The sequence below is a fragment of the Lycium ferocissimum genome, chromosome 7, assembly GCF_029784015.1.
Source record: "Lycium ferocissimum isolate CSIRO_LF1 chromosome 7, AGI_CSIRO_Lferr_CH_V1, whole genome shotgun sequence".
Classification (NCBI taxonomy): domain Eukaryota; kingdom Viridiplantae; phylum Streptophyta; class Magnoliopsida; order Solanales; family Solanaceae; genus Lycium; species Lycium ferocissimum.
Genome location: NC_081348.1, coordinates 19,104,503 through 19,112,937, shown reverse-complemented (window position 1 = coordinate 19,112,937; position 8,435 = coordinate 19,104,503). Strand labels below are relative to the sequence as shown.

Below are 8,435 nucleotides of genomic sequence, written 5' to 3'. Positions count from 1 at the left end.
ATAATCTATCTGACAATAGAGTACTTGAGGAGCATTGGCTCAATTGTGTTCCAATTAATTCTATTTGATTTGCTTATTCTATCTCACTATGCATAATTTTCAGCAAGAATCTTCCACGCAATTCAAATTAATATTTACATATTTCCTTCAATTGTTGATTTCCCATCGGTCGAGGGTTTCACTCACATGCTAGATGTATGGAACAATGGTTCCACCAGCGAGGACAGAACTAGGCATGTTAAGACAAATCACTACTTTCCTGTCCTCTTAATTCACTGTTTCTCCTTTTGGTCCTTTTAAAGTGTATGTTTGTGTCCTTTTAGTTTGTTGTTGTTGATTTTTTCTCATTTAATGTGTTCTTTGGGATAATTTGCAGTGGCCAAGGATTGAATCTTCCAGATAGCCCTTTTGCATCTCCAATAAGGAATGGCATTTCAACTGTCACTTAGGGTGGATCGTGAAGGGTGGGGTATAGTGGAGAAATGAAATGCGTAACCACGGAAAAACCACCAAATCCGTGGTTACAAAAATTGGGACTTTTCATGGTTATATAACACCATACCACATAATTTTAAGAACAATGGAAACAAACATGATTTCGTAGAAAACCATACATTAAACCACGGGAAACCACCATCCGAACAGGGTGTAAGGAAAACAGAGCTGTTTTAGTCCAATAATTCTGTGTGGAATAACTGAAATGGGAAATCTTCCTGGAGTGGCATAAATTATATTTGAGATGGAGTTGTTATGCTGAAAAGTGACTTGTATACGTTTTGTTTGAAGAATTTTTGCCTCTTTGAAGAATTTTTGCCTCTTTTACCATCCATGGATGACTTAACCTATTCTTGGTATCTATCTGTTTGTACCTCGGCATGCTTAACTTGTGGCAGTATGTACACATAACCTGATATGTGCAAAATGAATTTTTGTTTTGGTGAACAAATTGTCTTTTAGACGTAATATTTAATCACTATTTATCTTCGTCAAAAGTTTGGCATGATTTCTCCAAATGAGATTATTATCTTGTGTTATTTCATCAAATGATACAGGTATTGCCTCAAAACAAAAGATTTTGGGATTTAATTTGGTTACGATACCCAATTCTGAATAGTTTTTTTGTTCGCTCCTTAACCTCTGGAGATTCATGTTCTACTGTAGTTGGAGTTTCTCTGACCACTTCAGATTTAACCTGGTAGCTTATTTTGCCGTGATATCTCTTCACCTCAGTTGTCTTATGTCTCTGCTAACTTACAACTCTATGTTAACAGGTGGTTATGGAGTCGCCACTGGGGACCACTGGCTTGGGGTTTGTGCTATAACAAGGAAATGAGTCCGAGCCAAGATTACTGTGATGATTACTTCAAATTAACCTACCCATGCACTCCTGGAGCTCAATATTATGGTCATGGTGCCTTGCCTATCTACTGGTACATGTTCTTTTACTGATTTTTTGACAACATTTATGAATAATACCTCCTTTATTGGTTTGTCACATGCTACATTTGGCACGAGATTGCATTTTTGGATTACAGAAATATCTTGCTGGTTTACAGGAAGTTTTGTGATTTGAGACTCAATTCACTTTTACCGAACAATAAATATCGTACTTAAAGGACAAGGAAAAGTAAAATGCAAATTCCACTTAATATGCTTGAAAAAGATTGCTGTAGTTCTAATCCAATTACTAATTCAAGTACATGCACCTTCATACTGGCATTCTTACTCCCTTTGCTTAGCTGCTCATTTCTTTATCCCTTTCGTTATCGTGCTATTTTGTCCCCAAAATTAGTTTAATCAAGTTAGATTTCCGCAACTCTATGAAACCAGCCGGCTACTTTCAAGCTTGATTTTTGTTCTATTCAAGGTAACCCCATAGTTTTATGACCTAATTTTTCGCTATAGATTGGACCTCTGATTGTGATTTTGAGGTTTTGACCTGGAATTTTAAATTGGGTATTTTAGGATAGATTAAATAAATATTTGTTAGAAATTTTCGTTTGGTTATTTTTTTCCCATTCCAGTTGACTGGCTGTCTCTTAAATTAGTGATGTTGTGCCGCTTTCCTCATTCACTGTCATTGTTTCAGTTTGACAGATTATTGTTTTCGTGTTGAATGTTGTAGCGCCTTCCTCACCAGCTGTCATTATTTCATTTTGAAAGATTATTGTTTCTATTTGTTGTATCATAACATAAGTAGTGTTAAATATTATAAGCATGCTTAGTAACTGCTATGGGCGGGCATGTGTGTGTTGATTTGGACTGTGAAGAAGCAAAACTCTTAATTTTCTTGCAGATACCTGAAGGAGAATTGAATGCAAATCAGGAGAAGATCTACAAAGTGAATATATTCATGATCAACTTAAAGAGTTTGAGCTGCATGATCGTGTTGGAAATTCATATTGTAGAAGTTAGAATTGTTAGTCCATTCTCAGCAGGTATGTAATTCTTTTAAACTAGCTACATACTTCCATTGTTTATATGATAATTTTCTTCTTTCTTTTAAGCAATAGCATTTTCCTTCTAATTTTATGTTCAATTATTAAGTTCTCCAAGATTGAAATTGAAGACAAAAAAATAAAAAGCTTTAAACACATTAACATACCATCAAGAAGCAAAATAAGATAAACATTCTTTTTATTCACAAATGTGTAAGCAACCGGTCATCCAGAAAGCTATATTCTAACATTCTATTTTTGGGTTTTCAGTTAATGCGACTGTTTTATCTCATATCGTTGTATTCCGTCTATGATTCTAGGTGAATCCTGGTACTATTAATGTGGCCTTCACAAAACACACTCAATGTCAAGTCCGAAAAAACATGGGGATTGCAATAGCTTGATGGGCAGATCTTGATAGATCAAGTGCCTATGTGCAAGGATTCATATATGTGCATGCCCGTCAATTGCGCTTCAATACGTAAGGAAGTGGAAGAAAATTATGCAAGTGTGAATCATACAATTCAGGTTGAGATGAAAAAAACTTCATTTAACAACTGTTTTATTCTTCGAGTCAATAAGCAAAAGGAGGACTAGATTGGAGTGTGTTTTCGCACCTGATAGTTTGGTACAAAAATACTTTTATATTGTTTGGTTAACTCAAGCCTTTGAGGTTGTCTTTGTAATGTGCAATGTGGACTGCTATAGCCACAAATCATGGTTCTTTAGGTGTTGTTTTAGTTTGCAGTTGTGCCAAAGTAATGTTTCATTCCAACAATCATTACTTGGACAAGTGATGGCAACTTACAATTATGTTCTATTGTGATGCTATATTGTAAGCAAGACAAGGCTATCCGGGAATCAAATAAAAATTACATCCTGCATTTGTATTTATATTGCACTATTGTTGGTTTGTCACCATTGAAACGTTTATCCCAACTATGTCCACTTAAAATTAGCAAAAGTAAAAGTGAAGATCAGGCCCGTGCATAGCCCGGCCACGGGCCATCTAGTATATATATTTTAAAATAAGGTTTCGCATCATCAAATTACCTCAAATCATAAATCATAGTGATGTGGTCTCGTGCTGTTTTGCGTTTTTTGAGTTTGTCTCGTGTGTAATATGATGTTATTGCGGATGCAGAATTATGCCATCATTTGCTTTTTTAAACTTATAATAGACGATGTAGTAGCAAATTCAGCTATTACATCAAAGCTATTTGGATTTCGGTGATATCGACGGACTAGTGCCTCTGTTTTAAGTATATCAAAAAACCTTAAAGTTGAATATTATTGGTCTTAGCTTTCGTGCGATATGCTACATGACTCATCAAGAGTGATTTCATTTTATTGACCATATGACTCATCTAGAGTGATTTCATTTTATTCACCATATGTTGGTTGAGCAATATTATGCTCCCCTCAGTTGCAACACTAGATTCGTCGTCTGACCATATCTGGCAACTACTTTTAAAAAGCATGAAAGGACTTAGATGAACAACACTGAAGAAGCACCAGCTTGCTAGAATAATTTTGGCAAATCTCATCAGACGGAAGGATAGAGGCAATCTAATCCCTGTATGTATTTGGTGGACAAGAAAGGAATGCAAGACGTTTTGAAGATTAAGATGAATTTGACTCATGTTTCGTTTGTGGTGTAAAAAGGAAATCCTTAGATATCTATGCTCACTTTTAGATGTTTGGCTAATCAATTTGAAAAGCACTTTTGTGCAGCAATTAGTGTTTGGCCAAACTTTTAAAAAATGCTTTTCAGAAAAGTACTTCTAGGGAGACGTTACTTTCTCCACTTTCAAAAAACGAAGCCTTTTCTTCTCCTAAAAGCTTGGCCAAACACCTTAACATTAGAGAAAAAAAAAAAAAAAAACTTTCGGCCCCGGAGAAGCTAGGCCAAACAGGCTATTAGTCACCCAAAAAGAAGAAGGAAAAAGGATATTCCTGTCTCCATCCTTTCTCATTTGCCCGATCAATCTTTGTCCGCGTCAATTCCAGCTCTCGAGCAATCCTCTCGACATTAGAAGGAAGGAGAAGAACCAATCATAACAAAGGTATCATTAGATATTTAGATGTTCCACAAATATATTGATTGTTTCATGTTACTGAAATGGAACTGAAATCATTTTACAACATTTGATCCATGTTGCACGACAATATTCTGTATTCTCATGCCAGTGGAGTATACATTTATAGAGAGTTCCTAAAGAAATAAATTATCCAAATTTACAAGTAACTTAGTAAGATTGAAACCATACATGCTTTGTGATGTCCTCATGAAGGATTTTAGCCTTCTGTTCAAGCTCCACCTGTCAAATAGGAGATTAAGTTTTATGTTACCATCATAAAAAAAAAAAAATAATAATAATAATAATAATTAAAAAAAAATGGGAGATTAAGTTTTGTGGTAGTACTAAACGGAATTGGAGTTAAATTTGAATCTATAACCGTAAAACTTGATGATTGATCTTATGTCTTTTCGTAAAATGTAGACTATATCTTAAACATTTAGTAGAGGTTACACACAATTCAAAATGGTGTCGAGCAAGTTTTTTTTTTTTTTTTTTTTTTTTTCCATTTTGAGTCTCACCACAACCCATCACTGAAAACTCTCCCATGGATCAGGGAATATATCCATGCCTAGAAGTGAGGAGAATAAAAAGGAATTGAGAAGGCTCTCCATCTATTTAAAAGGGAACTATAAAAGCACTGCCTGAAGAGGTGAGATTGGAGAATCTAGCTCCTGCTCTGAAATCCATATTACAAGCTTTAACACTATATAACAAAAGAGAAATTGGGTTGTCCTAGAGGGAAACCAGAACTTGCACTAGGCAGTGTGGACAGAGAAATCGCTTTTTGGACAAGTCATTTATTTGGGGGTATTTATGCTGGAAAACGGTAGTTAAACATAGTACAGCTTTCAGTCATACAATAATATCTAGACTAAGTTTCAACATGATAGTTATGTCAAACTGCAAGCAAAAAAAAAAAAAAAAAAAAAAAAACTTACAATTGTAAGCTTTTTAAGCAGGCCCACTTTCACCTTCTCTCTCAAATCATCACATTCTTCCTGAGAAACATAGTAAAATGTCAAAATATATTGAACAGAAGGGTTAACCACAAAAGCTTATTGGTAGAGCTTGGTCACTGGGTAGTTCCTCACTGTTAAGGTATTCCTTAGGTATAGAGGAATACATGTGACATATTTAACTCAACTAACGCTGAGATGCTATGTTGTATTCTGAAGAAACAAAAAACTAGCTTCCACTAAGATCTAGACTACTAGAAACGTTCAATCATTTTTAAATGTAGAAACGTCCAATAATTTTTTTAAAAAGTAGAAAAGTTCGATCAGTTTTTGTCCTACACAGTTTAAGAAATACTCAAAGTGATCCACAGAACTCTCAACTGAAAAGTAAATGGAGAAGGGAACAATCAGTAAGTACCTTCCTATTAGGTCTATAATAATTGCTTTTGGATAAGTAATTTCCATTAATGTAAAAGCACCAAGAGTTGCTCAAAAGACTGTACAATAGTATGAGTGCTCCAATTACACATGCCAGTCTAGCAACTCTAGAATGCAATCAAACATTTATTGCCTTCAATTTGATGATCACGCTAAACAAGCTCAGATTGAGATATATTGGTAACCCAAATGAAGCCACTCTTCAGTCACTGAATTTGCTCTTTACCATAACTAGAAAAGGTATGAAGTTACGGTTTCTGTGATGCAGATTACACCTAATAGACAGGTTAAAAAGCCATTTTCTTCCATTTGAAATAGAAAAGATAGCTAATCCACATGCCAAACCTCCTATCATTAGCTGCAATTGGGATCTTGTCCCAGAGTGTAATCTATTTTAACGCCACTAACACAAAAATCTGAGACAGCGAATGACAACTTCTCAAAACAAGAGAAAACCTTTGATCTTTTCAAAAGAGCAAAAGAAGTTATAAGACAGCCATTTGCTGTATAAATAGCTGATTAGCTAGGAATTTTTTGAACTTGTATACAATGGTTAATAAGAAAGAGTTAGTACTTTTGAAGAAGCGACAACAATAGGTTGAGATATAGGTGTGAATAGGGCTGCCAATTTATTTGTCTAGTATCCAAGGACAAAGGCAGGGAAGGCTGTAGAGTGAGATATAAAACACAAAACATGATTGCAATGATAATTTTGATAACAGTAGGGTTGATTATTTAACCATTGCATACTACTTCAAGAGAAAGTTGCAAAATGATCCTAAGTACAAAGTGAGAGAGATGGGGACTAATTTGCAAGTCGCCTTTAACCTTAATGCTACTCATTGTAAGTGTAAAAGGGCAAAGAGAATGATCTCGGGGAAGCTTTAAGGCAGTTCAATGATGATTACAACAAGTTGGAGGGTTATACCAAATCTTTGAGGGATAGTAATCCTAGATCTGATGTGGTTATTAACTTATTCAAGGAGGCACTACTTTGAGGCGAAAGAAAAATTCTTAGAATGTAGATTTGTTTCCAAGCCCTAAAGATGGGATACAAAGATGGTTTGAGGCCATTTATTGGACTTGATGGCACTTTTCTTGAAAGGGAAAGCAAAAGGCCAACCGTGAGTGGCTCGGGCAAGACGGCTAGAACTATTTCTATCCTCAAAGACATGGGCAAAATTGTTGATAAAGAAACAAAGAGGAGTTGGACCTGGTTTATGGAAAGGGTTCATTAGAGCCGAATATGGGAGAAGGAGTTACATTTATCTCGGACATACTTGTAAGGTACCTTTCTTGTCTTTGCTTTGTATTAATTCCGTCCTAAGTTTTTTTTTAGTTAGGTCCTTGTCTTAAATTCGTAATTATTCTACTTAACTAAGATAAGTAAGTTGATTAGTTTATTAGTTGACTTGGTAATTAGTTTACTTATTTGACTTAATTTGCAGCTTAGTATATTAAGTAAGTTGTTTAGTTGACTTAACTTAGGTAATCAGTTTACTTATTTATGCATTGTTATTCTGCAGTTACTACATTAAGTAAGTTGACATAGTGATGTGGTCTCGTGCTGTTTTGCGTTTTTTGAGTTTGTCCTCAGTGTGTAATATGATGTTATTGCGGATGCAGAATTATGCCATCATTTGCTTTTTTAAACTTATAATAGACGATGTAGTAGCAAATTCAGCTATTACATCAAAGCTATTTGGATTTCGGTGATATCGGACTAGTGCCTGTTTTAAGTATATCAAAAAACCTTAAAGTTGAATATTATTGGTCTTAGCTTTCGTGCGATATGCTACATGACTCATCAAGAGTGATTTCATTTTATTGACCATATGACTCATCTAGAGTGATTTCATTTTATTCACCATATGTTGGTTGAGCAATATTATGCTCCCCTCAGTTGCAACACTAGATTCGTCGTCTGACCATATCTGGCAACTACTTTTAAAAAGCATGAAAGGACTTAGATGAACAACATCGAAGAAGCACCAAACTTGCTAGAATAATTTTGGCAAATCTCATCGGACGGAAGGATAGAGGCAATCTAATCCCGTATGTATTTGGTGGACAAGAAAGGAATGCAAGACGTTTTGAAGATTAAGATGAATTTGACTCATGTTTCGTTTGTGGTGTAAAAAGGAAATCCTTAGATATCTATGCTCACTTTTAGATGTTTGGCTAATCAATTTGAAAAGACTTTTGTGCAAGAAGAATTAGTGTTTGGCCAAACTTTAAAAAAATGCTTTTCGGAAAAGTACTTCTAGGGAGACGTTACTTTTCTCCAAATTTTCTCTCAAAAACAAAGCCTTTTCTTCTCCTAAAAGCTTGGCCAAACACCTTAACATTAGAAAAAAAAAAAAAAAAAAAAAACTTTCGGCCCCGGAGAAGCTAGGCCAAACAAAGCTATTAGTCACCCAAAAAGAAGAAGGAAAGGATATTCCTGTCTCCATCCTTTCTCATTTGCCCGATCAATCTTTGTCTCATACGTCAATTCCGGCTCTCGAGCAATCCTCTGA

General features: G+C 35.1%; 1 long non-coding RNA gene across 2 annotated transcripts; it reads left to right on the top strand.

The window, feature by feature from the left end:
- Window positions 1-973: 973 nt before the first annotated feature.
- Window positions 974-3,332, top strand: LOC132063629 (uncharacterized). Of its 2 annotated transcripts, XR_009416435.1 has the most exons (4): window positions 1,181-1,195; window positions 1,272-1,430; window positions 2,297-2,438; window positions 2,759-3,332. It is a non-coding gene; the product is annotated as an uncharacterized LOC132063629 (long non-coding RNA). The 2 variants fall into 2 exon arrangements; XR_009416434.1 differs by having other exon boundaries at window positions 974-1,430.
- The last annotated feature ends 5,103 nt before the right edge of the window (window positions 3,333-8,435 follow it).